We start from the raw sequence: 13,846 nt of genomic DNA, 5'->3' as shown, positions 1-13,846 counted from the left end.
ACGAGTTTCTCAAAGATTTTGGATAGCAATGGTAAGTTTGATATTGGCCTATAGTTGTTTAAGTCTGTAGGGTCACCACCTTTATGTATTGGTGTAACCCTTGCCATCTTGAGTAGTTTCGGGAAGGTGCTAGTTTCTAGTGACTTGTTAAAAATTAATGAAATAGCATGCGAAAGGACATGGGCCGCTCGTTTGTACAATAATGGTGGGACATGAGACAGATCCCCTGAGTTATTTTTAAGTGACTTTGTAATCTTGGTGACTTCTGTGGGCTCAGTTGGTGCAAGATAGAAGGTATTTGGGAAATTCCCATCTAGGTAGTCCCCGGCATGGGCATTGGTACGTGGGATTTTATTGGCGAGATTAGATCCTATGGTTGAGAAGAAGTCGTTTATCTTGTTAGCTGTGTCAGTGGGATGTAGTGGTTCTTCATTAGGTTTAGTTAGGACAATATTCTTGTTTTTTTTCAGTTTGTGGGTCCCTAGAATCTGAGAGAGTGTTTTCCAGGTCTTTTTTATATCTCCTCTAGTGTCAGTGAATCTACTGGAGTAGTATAGTTGTTTGACTTTCTTTATTACTTTGGTGGGAACTGATGAATAGTGTTTAAGAATATCTTTGTGTATTAAGCCCTGTCTATATTGCTTTTCATATTGGTGTTTCTTATCAATGGATTTCAGAATGGTGCTGGTTAGCCATGGGCAACCAAGCAGTTTGTGATCTGTTTCGTTTTTATAGGACAATGTTTGTTGTATAGTTTAAGTAATTTGTTAAGAAAAATGTCTGTCCAGTCATCAATACCATTGGCCTTGGAGAATTCTGTAGGCCAGTCAACAGTCTCTAGGTCAGCTGTGAACTTCCTTATTGAGGCCTCGTCATGGAGTCTAAATGAGACTTTGTTGTATTCAAGTGGTGGTTTACTAATGTTTGTCAGGAGGAAGGTAGGGTAGTGGTCTGTAGTGCTATCTGTGATTATCCCTGATTTGAGGGGGGCTAGTATATTGGTCCATATGTGGTTTATTATGGTTGCACTTGTCTCAGTGAGCCTGGTTGGTTTAGTTATTGTTGGTATGAGAAGTGTGTTGTTCATATTGTTGATGAAATCAGTTACAGGCTGATCATCTAGTATGCCAAGGTTGATGTTGAAGTCTCCAGCTAAGAGAAGGTGGTGCTTATTCATTTGTCTGTTTGTTATTAGTGACTTTGATTTCTCACTGAAATTTGGGATGTTTGTGTGGGGTATCCGGTAAATGGCACCGATTGTTATAGGTGTCTTAAGGTTTTTTGCAGTAAAATTAGCAAAAATGTATTCCCCATATTCATCACTACTGCAGCTTTTTGTTGGGTTATTATTGGCTTTAGATTTGTTGCTGCAGTTGATCCCCAAGCACAAATAGCATAGGTGAGGTATGGATAAATGAGTGAATGGTATAGTGTGAGAAGGGCAGTTTGCGGCACGTAATATCGTATCTTGGAGAGGATCCCCACCGTTTTGGATACGTTTTTTTTTTTTTGTTGTGTTAGATATGGGTGTTGAAATTTAGGTTGTTGTCGAGGTATAGACCTAGGAATTTGCCCTCATTATGTCTGGCAATTATAGTGTTGTCGATCTTAATGTTAAGTTGCGCAACACCTGCTCTGCTACCAAACATAATGTAGTAGGTTTTGTCAGTGTTAAGTGTAAGTTTATTGGCTGTCATCCAAGTCAGAATTTTGAGCAGCTCCTCGTTGACAGTGGTGTTGAGGGTGGCAAGATTAGGGTGAGAGATGACGTAAGTCGTGTCGTCAGCAAAGAGAAGGGTTTCAGGTGTTGGGGATTCGTTTGGAAGATCATTAATGTAAATGAGGAAGAGCAGAAGATCAAGGACACTTCCCTACTGTATAGAAAACCCCTTGCTGTGTAGACCATTCCCGGTAAATTAGGTCAATTTTGTCCCAGGATGCGACCCACATCAATCGACTAACACCCAGGTACCTATCTTATTGATAGTTGAACATGGACAGCAGGTATCGTAAGGTAACAAGTCCCACTATTTCCAGCCAAACCGGGTCTCAACCCTGGGACTTCAGTTGTTGAAGATTCGTGGGTACATTTGCCGACCCGGGTCTTTTCCAGGTGGTGACCCGGTCACGGACCTCAGTGTGTGAGTGCGCTTCCAGTCGACCTTGATTTGACCAAGGATAACTTAGTCAAACTGTGGGAGTTAGAGCAAAGCAACTGAAACTGAACCATGTATACACAGCTGCTATCAGTGTCCAAAGTTTCCTGCTTAAAATTTGTGAAGATTAGAAGCCACAAGCCAGCATTAAGGAAATTGATTATGCCATCGCTGTATAGCCCTTGTGGTTTAGCACTTCTTTATGATTATAATAAGGATTAATCATGCCATGAACAATCTTAATGTAAATCAATTAAAGAATTCCTAAGAATTCCTAAAGAATTCCTAAGAATTCCTAAAGAATTCCTAAGAATTCCTAAGAATTCCTAAAGAATTCCTAAGAATTCCTAAGAATTCCTAAAGAATTCCTAAGAATTCCTAAAGAATTCCTAAGAATTCCTAAGAATTCCTAAAGAATTCCTAAGAATTCCTAAGAATTCCTAAGAATTCCTTGGGTTGTCCTAGGTAATTGACGCATGTTACTATGTAAGATAATTGTAATTATTTAAAATTGTCCCCTTAAGGGTCGCTGGTGAGGGGCTCTTGATCTAGGGAATTGGATCTGTGCTTCAGTTCCCTGATTTGAGCCTGAATACCTTCCATTCCCCCCTCCCTCCCAGGCGCTGTATAATCCTACAGGTTTAGCGCTCCCCCATGATTATGATTTAAAGCTGTACAATGTATCTAAATAACTTTACTAATGAATGAAGATGCAGAAAGGGAGCAGAGTTATTTCCTGTATTAACGTATTTATTATGTAACTTTGAGAGGCATTTTTGGGTCGCGGTTTGTTGTTAATAAGTGGAAGATAAAACCTCATGTTTATATGCCTAACTAAAAAAAAAATATATAAATTTATAGCTAAAGTTAAATGTATGTGATGAATGAAGCAAGAGAAGATTTATTTTATTAACATGTGTTTAATATTGTAAACCACAGCGCTGTATCGTCTTTTGCAGACGATACTAGGATCTACATGAGAGTGTCATCCATTGAGGACACTGTTAACCTCCAAGAAGATATAAACCAAGTTTTCCAATGGGCAACGGAGAACAATATGATGTTCAATGAAGACAAATTCCAACTACTCCGTTACGGAAAACTGGAGGAAATAATAACTAGAACTGAGTATACTACAAACTCCAATCACACAATAGATAGGAAAAGTAATGTGAGGGACCTGGGAGTGGTAATGTCAGAGGATCTCACCTTCAAGTTTCACAACAATGCCACTATCACATCTGCTAGGAAACTGATAGGATGGATAATGAGAACATTCAAGACAAGAGATGCTAAGCCAATGATGATCCTTTTTAAATCACTTATTCTTTCTAGGCTGGAATACTGCTGTACATTAACATCCCCACTCAAGGCAGGTGAAATTGCAGAGCTAGAGAATGTACAGAGAACCTTTACTGCACGTATAAGTTCCATCAAACACCTTAACTACTGGGAGCGCCTGGAAGCACTTGACTTGTACTCACTAGAGCGCAGGCGAAAGAGATATATCATAATATACACCTGGAAGATTCTGGTGGGACTGGTCCCTAATATGCACACAGCAATCTCTCCATACGAAAGCAAAAGACTTGGCAGGCGATGCAACATACCCCCACTGAAAAGTAGGGGCGTCACTGGCACACTAAGAGAAAACACAGTAAGTGTCCGGGGCCCAAGACTGTTCAACAGCCTCCCACCAGCAATAAGGGGCATTACGGGAAGACCCCTGGTTGTCTTCAAGATGGAACTGGACAGATACCTAAAGACGGTGCCGGATCAGCCGGGCTGTGGTTCGTACGTTGGATTACGTGCGGCCAGCAGTAACAGCCTCGTTGATCAGGCCCTGATCCACCGGGAGGCCTGGTCGTGGACCGGGCCACGGGGACGTTGATCCACGGAATGCCCTCCAAGTAGACTCCAGGTAAGGGTAGTTTAAGTAACGGATTTATAGCGGAAGGCTTCCGTCAGATGACCAAAAGCTCCAGCTGCGGGTCGTCATATGATTAAGTCCCGTGTCTGGAAATACTTGTCCTGTTTCCTGATAAACCTTATCTAACCTAAGTAACACAAAACCAATAGAAATAAGTCACTTCGTTTGACTTCATTAGTTACCCTTGGATGAATCTACATAATGTACTATTTTGTGCTCAGATGTGTACCTTCAAGACCATAGTAAAAAAAATGTATCTTATGTATGTAAATCCTAAATAAAACTTACATGACAATGTAAGTTTTTATTTAGGATTTGCATACATTGGACAGCGCTGTGTGATCCGGGCGTGTTTAGCACTGTACATTGGGGCCTTCGTATTTCCATTGGACCCCAGTGGAAATAAGATTATTAGATGCAAAGAAAGATTTAAGTAACAAAACTCCAAATATTAAAGCAGTAATGTATTAATATGGAGAGATAGTGACAAAATTGTAATCATAATTTTAGTCCAGATTCGAGGACTGTTTTCTCCCCGAACACTAGCTTAGTTTAATATGTTTATTATGCACCCCATACCCATCCTGTGGGCGGTAGTCAAAAGATTACAGAGGTACATAATTGATTCAGGGACTGGACTCCAAAGTTTTGATAGCTGAGCAAGTTACAGAGGTAATGAACTCACAATTTACAAAGGTAATGTAAATTGTGAGTTCATTACCTCTGTAACTGGCTCACAACCAAAACCAACATGCTAAAACTCCAAAGAGTTCAAAACAAAGCCCTCCGCTTCATCACGAACACCAGACTCAGAGACAGAATCAGATCAGAGGACCTACACATACAACAGAGAATCCCCGCAATCAACGTCCGATTAGACAAACTTACTAAGAGACAACTATATGACATGTAGGAACTCTACGTGCCTGACAGAGAGAATCCCCCCCAACCAGTGAACACAACCGACTGTACCATCACCACCCCTCCCCACAGATCCCAAAGAATGACCCTCCAACAAAGAGTTCGACGCTTTATCCACAAAGAGAACTTCCTTCGTCCCAAAATCTTAAGCGACCTCCCCGCAGACGAAGAATGGATACCACCGGAACCATTCTATGTCCAGTAACATGGACTAGCGCTCCCCATCTCCGGGTGACTCACCTCTATCAACCAACACCTCACAACTGACCTCGTTGCATCTACTACTACAATACAGCAGGACACCACCTCAGTCACTGCCTTGCTGGCCGACTCCAGGTGAGCAACCAACCTCCATCGAATGCCCAGCAACCTTCGCCTGCAGCTGCGCCTCCTGACCAACCTCTTGCGAAAAAAAAAAAGGCAAGCAATTGTATGCAGTATGCATCCTTCCAATTCAATGACGCACTGGTATAACACAATATAGCATTGCGAAATTGATGGGCAGGAGGTATACCCTACTCATAAAACCAACCTCTTTATAAATTACTCAATATTCAAATTAAACCAAAGTGGATAGGCCACTACCCTTTTATAACCCCACTTACCCCTCCTCTCTCCCCAACCTTTCCCAACTTCCATCCTTACCCATCCTTCTTCCCCCCCTCCCCTCTTACCAAAGCTCTGGTCAGAACCTCGAACCTCGAACCTCACTGGGGGACATGAAGATCAATATTGCTGTAGTGGCCCTATAAACCAACAACAAGAATGAGGACATTCAGAATCCGAATATCTGACATGACGCTCTAGAATTTTGAACGATTTTAGCACCAGCTTTGCTGATGTCCCCTTAAGGGAGGGTCCTTGACGCTGGCGAGGGGCTCTTGATCTAGGGAATTGGATCTGTTCTCCAGTTCCCTGAATTTAGCCTGAATGCCTTCCATCCCCCCTCCCACAGGCGCTATATAGTCCTACGGGTTTAGTGCTCCCCCATGATTATGATAATGATAGTGTTGAAATGTATCAAGTTAAACATGTCTATGGAAAAAGTGACAAGGTCAGTGGTTGCAAGATCTTGTTACTGCTAGACCAAGACTAGGCAGTACGGTTTGTATGAAGATGTCAATGATTAAAAATGCAAAGTGTGTGGACAGAGGCAGGACCATACACTGGAACATTGTATCTTAGAGTATCTAAACATTTAACCTCTCAGAGACACCATACAATGTACCTTACATGATATGGCACAGTGCTGTATGACCCCGGTGGGTTTAGCGCTTAGTTATAATAATAATAATAATAATAATAATAATAATAATAATAATAATAATAATAACAATAATAATAATAATAATAATAATAATAATAATAATAATAATAATAATAATAATAATAACAATAATAATAATAATAATAATAATAATGCAGAAAGGGAGACAAGTGATTTCCTGTATAGTTAACATTCATGTACCTGTTATTGTACGCTGATTTTCTCTATTTAATGATCGTGTAAATAACTTTGTTCACTTTATTCCTATTGTAACTCTTACTATAATTGATTTCTACTGCATCTTACAGCTAAGCTGCAAATAATAAGATATTACAAGGACTCCAGTGGTAATGAGTGACTTCGACTGACTTTTTGGGGTTATCCTAGGTATTCTACACATATGTTGTTATGTATGATAATTGTAATCACCCAGATTTATGTAATTTTACATATATGTACCTATACTTAAACACACTGTGATGTTTGTGCCAACCATCAACCCATTTGGCAACTGATGGAGGACGGGAAGATACATCAGTTCCTTCTAAGCCTCGAGAATGCCTGTTGTTGACTCTGATGGGGAATCTGCCGGAATTTAAGCAAGGGAATCCACTTAACCTAATTTTATAATCTTCCATAACGTTCCAGTTTCTCTTTCCGGCGAAGCTTTCTTTTATATAATTCCCGCCTATATTTGGTCAATATTTTTTTCCCGGACTCCCAAAAGGAAGGGTTCAATAAGACGTAAACTTCGGTGTCCCGTATCAACAAGAAGAAACAACATCAGAAACGTAAACTCTCGGAACTTCTACGTCTGCATGTTTATGTACCAAAATCTTAAATGAAGGTTTATTTACTGACCTTCGTTACTTGGTGGAGCACCGACACCTCGCACTGTACACTGCAATGTGTCTGTGTTCCAATGAATCCTACGGGTTTAGCGCTCCCCATAATTGTAATAATAATAATAATAATATGCTCCGATGGAAATAAGTCACTTTGTCTAACTTTTTTATTAATCCTGTGTAATTTACACTATGGTAATTGTACTTGTGTGTACTTTTGCCTAAATGAACTTACTTATTTGTAGACGTTTCACCAACCATCGGCTGTATCAGTCCAATACAGAGACGCTTGAACGAAAGACTAGAACAGGTAATCAGTCCCTCAGCCTTCTCAGAATTATATACGAAGACATTTGCAGATGAGGTCATCAGCTTATCGTTATTGCACACCACTCTTATGTTGACACTCCCCTAAGCATCGGTGATTAATTTTCTTTATTCTGTTCCTTCATCTTTATATCTACAAGTGAATGATACAACTATTACAGACTTAGCTGACATCATTACCTTGGTACACAGAAAGCACCTGGTTATGTAGAGCATATCTCGCAACTTGGGCTAATAAACGTCCCCCAGGATGCGACCCACAACAGTCGACTAACACCAAGGTACCTACTTCCTCCTAGGTGAACAGTGACAGCAGGCTTAAAGAAAATATGCTCAGAGTTTCACCAGTGCCGGAAATCGACCCCAGACCCCTCAGAGTGTGACGCTATTAATCAAGCCACAGGTGCACAATTGCATTTTCGTCTCCAAATCCCCATGGAAAAATCCGCCCGATCACGGGCCCAGAACAGTGTAGTCGTGTGGCTGTGTCGGGGCCCACCGTAGTGCACCTGTAATCTATTGACCCTTCAAGGGGGATGTGCTTCGATTGCCAGTGAAGCTCTCTAGATCCGAGGAATTGGAGCGTCCCTTTCCTTTCCTGGATCGGACGCGATTACCTCCCATTTCCCACAGGCGGTATGTGACCAACTTTACGGGTTATTATTATTATTATTTCTCTTAACCTTCATGTGCTACTGGTACTTCAGTTACTTGTACGGTTTTTCGAATTTTGCTGTTTCAAGCGCCTTTGATTTACAAATATTTTTTTGTCTTCAGGGCTTTGGTGTTACGTAAAGGCTTTGGTGTTACTTAAAGGCTTTGGTGTTACTTAAAGGCTTTGGTGTTACTTAAAGGCTTTGGTGTTACTTCATGTCTTTGGTGCTACTTCAAGGCTTTAGTGTTACTTAAAGGCTTTGGTGTTACTTCAAGGCTTTGGTGTTACTTCATGTCTTTGGTGTTACTTCAAGGCTTTGGTGTTACTTCATGTCTTTGGCGTTACTTAAAGGCTTTGGTGTTACTTCAAGGCTTTGGTGTTACTTATAGGCTTTGGCGTTACTTAAAGGCTTTGGCGTTACTTCAAGGCCTTGTGTTACTTAAAGGCTTTGGCGTTACTTAAAGGCTTTGGTGTTACTTCATGTCTTTGGTGTTACTTCAAGGCTTTGGTGTTACTTAAAGGCTTTGGTGTTACTTCAAGGCTTTGGTGTTACTTAAAGGCTTTGTTGTTACTTAAAGGCTTTGGTGTTACTTAAAGGCTTTGGTGTTACTTCACGGCTTTGGTGTTACTGCAAGGCTTTGGTGTTACTTAAAGGCTTTGGTGTTACTTAAAGGCTTTGGTGTTACTGCAAGGCAAGGCTTTGGTGTTACTGCAAGGCAAGGCTTTGGTGTTACTTCACGGCTTTGTTGTTACTTCAAGGCTTTGGTGTTACTTCAAGGCTTTGGTGTTACTTCACGGCTTTGGTGTTACTGCAAGGCTTTGGTGTTACTTAAAGGCTTTGGTGTTACTTAAAGGCTTTGGTGTTACTGCAAGGCAAGGCTTTGGTGTTACTGCAAGGCAAGGCTTTGGTGTTACTTCACGGCTTTGTTGTTACTTCAAGGCTTTGGTGTTACTTCACGGCTTTGGTGTTACTTCAAGGCTTTGGTGTTACTTAAAGGCTTTGGTGTTACTTCAAGGCTTTGGTGTTACTTCAAGGCTTTGGTGTTACTTCAAGGCTTTGGTGTTACTTCAAGACTTTGGTGTTACTACAAGGCTTTGGTGTTACTTCAAGGCTTTGGTGTTACTTCAAGGCTTTGGTGTTACTTCAAGACTTTGGTGTTACTACAAGGCTTTGGTGTTACTTCAAGGCTTTGATGTTACTTCAAGGCTTTGATGTTACTTCAAGACTTTGGTGTTACTACAAGGCTTTGGTGTTACTTCAAGGCTTTGATGTTACTTCAAGGCTTTGGTGTTACCTCAAGGCTTTGATGTTACTTCAAGTCTTTGGTGTTACTGCAAGGCTTTTCTATTATTTCAAGGCTTTGGTGTTACTTCAAGGATTTCATGTTACTTCAAGGCTTTGGTGTTACTTCAAGGCTTTGGTGTTACTTCAAGGCTTTGGTGTTACTTCAAGGCTTTGGTGTTACTTCAAGGCTTTGGTGTTACTTCAAGGCTTTGGTGTTACTTCAAGGCTTTGGTGTTACTTCAAGGCTTTGGTGTTACTGCAAGGCTTTTCTATTACTTTAAGGCTTTGGTGTTACTTCAAGGCTTTGATGTTACTTCAAGGCTTTGGTGTTATTCAAGGCTTTGATGTTACTTCAAGGCTTTGGTGTTATTCAAGGCTTTGGTGTTACTTCAAGGCTTTGGTGCTACTTCAAGGCTTTGGTGTTATTCAAGGCTTTGATGTTACTTCAAGGCTTTGATGTTACTTCAAGACTTTGGTGTTACTACAAGGCTTTGGTGTTACTTCAAGGCTTTGATGTTACTTCAAGGCTTTGGTGTTACTTCAAGGCTTTGGTGTTACTTCAAGGCTTTGGTGCTACTTCAAGGCTTTGGTGTTACTTCAAGGCTTTGGTGTTACTGCAAGGCTTTTCTATTACTTTAAGGCTTTGGTGTTACTTCAAGGCTTTGATGTTACTTCAAGGCTTTGGTGTTATTCAAGGCTTTGATGTTACTTCAAGGCTTTGGTGTTATTCAAGGCTTTGATGTTACTTCAAGGCTCTTCTAATACTTCAAGGCTTTGGTGTTACTTCAAGGTTTTGATGTTACTTCAAGGCTTTGGTGTTACCTCAAGGCTTTGATGTTACTTCAAGGCTTTGATGTTATTTAAAGTTTTGGTGTTACTTCAAGGCTTTGGTGTTACTTCAAGGCTTTGGATTTACTCCACGGCTTTGGTTTTACTTCAAGGCTTTGGTGTTACTTCAAGGCTTTGATGTTACTTCAGGGCTTTGGTTTTACTTCAAGGCTTTGGTGTTGCTTCAAGGCTTTGATGTTCCTTCAGGGATTTGGTGTTACTTCAAGGCTCTGCTGTTACTTCAAGCCTTTTGTGTTACTTCAAGGCTTTGGTGTTACTTCAAGGCTTTGGTGTTACTTCAAGGCTTTGCTGTTACTTCAAGGCTTTGCTGTTACTTCAAGGCTTTGCTGTTACTTCAAGGCTTTGGTGTTACTTCAAGGCTTTGGAGTTACTCCACGGCTTTGGTGTTACTTCAAGGCTTTGGTGTTGCTTCAAGGCTTTGGTGCTACTTCAAGGCTTTGGTGTTACTTAAAGGCTTTGATGTTTCTTCAAGGTTTTGATGTTACTTCAAGGCTTTGATGTTACTTCAAGGCTTTGGTGTTACTTTAAGGCTTTGATGTTAATTCAGCACTATTGTGTTCAGTGTTGTGTTACTTCAGCACTGTTGTGTTCAGTGTTGTGTTACTTCAGCACTGTTGTGTTACTTCAGCACTGTTGTGTTACTTCAGCACTGTTGTGTTACTTCAGCACTGTTGTGTTCAGTGTTGTGTTACTTCAGCACTGTTGTGTTACTTCAGCACTGTTGTGTTCAGTGTTGTGTTACTTCAGCACTGTTGTGTTACTTCAGCACTGTTGTGTTACTTCAGCACTGTTGTGTTACTTCAGCACTGTTGTGTTACTTCAGCACTGTTGTGTTACTTCAGCACTGTTGTTTTTCTTCAGCACTGTTGTGTTCAGTGTTGTGTTACTTCAGCACTGTTGTGTTACTTCAGCACTGTGTTACTTCAGCACTGTTGTATTACTTCAGCACTGTTGTGTTACTTCAGCACTGTTGTGTTACTTCAGCGCTGTTGTGTTACTTCAGCACTGATGTGTTCAGTGTTGTGTTACTTCAGCACTGTTGTGTTACTTCAGCACTGTTGTGTTACTTCAGCACTGTTGTGTTACATCAGCACTGTTGTGTTACTTCAGCACTGTTGTGTTACATCAGCACTGTTGTGTTACTTCAGCACTGTTGTGTTACTTCAGCGCTGTTGTGTTACTTCAGCACTGTTGTGTTACTTCAGCACTGTTGTGTTACTTCAGCACTGTTGTGTTACTTTAGCTGTGCTGTGTTACTTTAGCTCTGTTGTGTTATTTTAGCTCTGTTGTGTTACTTTAGTTCTGTTGTGTTACTTTAGCTGTGTTGTGTTACTTTAGCTTTGTTGTGTTACTTTAGCTCTGTTGTGTTACTTTAGCTCTGTTGTGTTACTTTAGTTCTGTTGTGTTACTTTAGCTCTGTTGTGTTACTTTAGCTCTGTTGTGTTACTTTAGCTCTGTTGTATTACTTTAGCTCTGTTGTGTTATTTTAGCTCTGTTGTGTTACTTTAGCTCTGTTGCGTTACTTTAGCTCTGTTGTGTTATTTTAGCTCTGTTGTGTTACTTTAGTTCTGTTGTGTTATTTTAGCTCTGTGTTACTTTAGCTGTGTTGTGTTACTTTAGCTCTGTTGTGTTACTTTAGCTCTGTTGTGTTACTTTAGCTCTGTTGTGTTACTTTAGCTGTGCTGTGTTACTTTAGCTCTGTTGTGTTACTTTAGCTTTGTTGTGTTACTTTAGCTGTGCTGTGTTACTTTCGCTCTGTTGTGTTACTTTAGGTCTGTTGTGCTACTTTAGCTCTGTGTTACTTTAGCTGTGCTGTGCTACTTTAGCTCTGTTGTGTTACTTTAGCTCTGTTGTGTTACTTTAGCTCTGTTGTGTTACATCAGTTTTGTTATGTTACCTCAGCTTTGTTGTTCTACTTCAGGACTTTTGTTACTTCAGTGTTGTTGTGTTCAGCTTTGTATTCGGCGTTGTTTACTTCGGTTCTGTTGTGTTACTTCAGCTCTTGTTACTTCAGCTCTTGTTACTTCAGCTCTTGTTGCTTCAGCTCTTGTTGCTTCAGCTCTTGTTGCTTCAGCTCTTGTTACTTCAGCTCTTGTTACTTCAGCTCTTGTTACTTCAGCTCTTGTTGCTTCAGCTCTTGTTACTTCAGCTCTTTTGTGTTGTTTCAGCGGTTGTGATCAACAGTCACATGAAAGCGTGTCCTGGAAAAAAAATATTAATGATTATAAATAACTAGATGTCTTGAAGCATTATTATTATATTCCATGTTGTATTCAGAACAGTGCGTAGAGTTTCTATCCTCCGTCCACTCATCGCGGCCATGTCTCCGACCTGCCAGACTGTTGGTGGTGCTGAAAGTACAGCGTTATTAAATACTAGTAAAAAAAAAAAAGGAAAATGTATGCGCATTGCCGGCTTCTGTTGTCAGCAGAAAGCTTGAAGTAGAAAACGGGAATTTACTTTGTTTTGACAGTCTGGTTCTGTAGTGGTGAGTGTTGGGGTGTGTTCGAATTTCCTCCTGAAATAGCCAATGAACAGGTGACTTACGCTGTCTTTTGCCAAGGTAAGTCTGTTGTTTTCTCACCAGTCGTTCTCTGACTCTTGTGCACTGAAAGGACCTTTCAGAATAATGAGATAAGGCGTACTTTTGGCTAGTTTGTGTTGTGGGTGGAGAAATCAATACCGGGACGGTTGCAGTGGGTGGCCCGAGGGCCATGTTGAGGAGATGTCTTGCAAAAACCTCCTCCTCTATGCAATTGCACGTTTATGGCCTTGTCACACGTGAGGGAATGCATCATGGTGGCTAGTCTAACCACCCAAGATTGTTAACAACAAACTCTTGATAAGGGGATTTCTATTTATACAGGGATGTTTAGTGCTGATCTCGGAGATGAGTCTGTCCAGCATCCATTGTAAGACGACAGACAGGTAGCAATGATGATTGATGGATGTTTAAAGGGATGTTAGATTTAAAGCCTATTGCATACACGATGGTCCTTAAGCTGCATGTCAACCGTATACGACCAGTCGAGGATATTTTAAGCCTTAGAATAAGTATTAAGAGAAAATATTATATACACACATACACACCTCTCTGTGTGATAAGAATATTTGTACTAATTATACACCATAAGATGCATGTATAAGGAAATACTGTTGCTTTCTTAACGGTATTCTAAGAGGGCGAAAAGTGAAATGTCTAAGAAAAGCTGATTGGGATGTTAGACATACTAGAATTGAAGAGCATATATAATTTATTAGTTGGTTAATTGGTTTTAAAACCTATCAACTACTCATAGGGTCAATAAGACTGTCACTACTCACTACCAGTCAAGAATGTATAGAATAGGTATATCAAGTCCGCTAAACTCGCCTCGTACGTACACCGAGAGACGTAGTATGGATAAATAGTTGAGAATCCCGACACGTTGATAAATGAGACACTTGTGCCACATTTGGGTATCTTTATTCTGGAGACGTTTCGCCAGCCAGTGACTTCTGTTCAGTGCATTGGACTGAAGCCAGTAGCTGGCGAAACGTTTCTAGAATAAAGATACCCAAATGTTGCACAAGTGTCTTATTTATCAACTGAGAGACATGCACATCTCGGT

General features: G+C 40.6%; 1 protein-coding gene across 13 annotated transcripts in view; it reads left to right on the top strand.

Moving 5' to 3' along the window:
- The first annotated feature begins 12,670 nt into the window (after positions 1-12,670).
- The window catches only part of tty (tweety), a 305,681-nt gene continuing 304,505 nt past the window's right edge, over positions 12,671-13,846 (top strand). For 11 of the 13 annotated variants that reach the window (XR_011392576.1, XM_070089723.1, XM_070089721.1 and 8 more), the window contains exon 1: positions 12,671-12,798. The gene's annotated coding sequence lies outside the window, so the exon portion shown is untranslated. The remainder of the gene's footprint in view (positions 12,799-13,846) is intronic. The other 2 variants (XM_070089714.1, XM_070089712.1) reach the window with 2 other exon arrangements.

This window comes from Cherax quadricarinatus, chromosome 29 (assembly GCF_038502225.1).
Source record: "Cherax quadricarinatus isolate ZL_2023a chromosome 29, ASM3850222v1, whole genome shotgun sequence".
Classification (NCBI taxonomy): Eukaryota; Metazoa; Arthropoda; class Malacostraca; order Decapoda; family Parastacidae; genus Cherax; species Cherax quadricarinatus.
The sequence above is the reverse complement of the archived record's forward strand: the minus strand, read 5'-3'. Positions and strand labels throughout refer to the sequence as shown.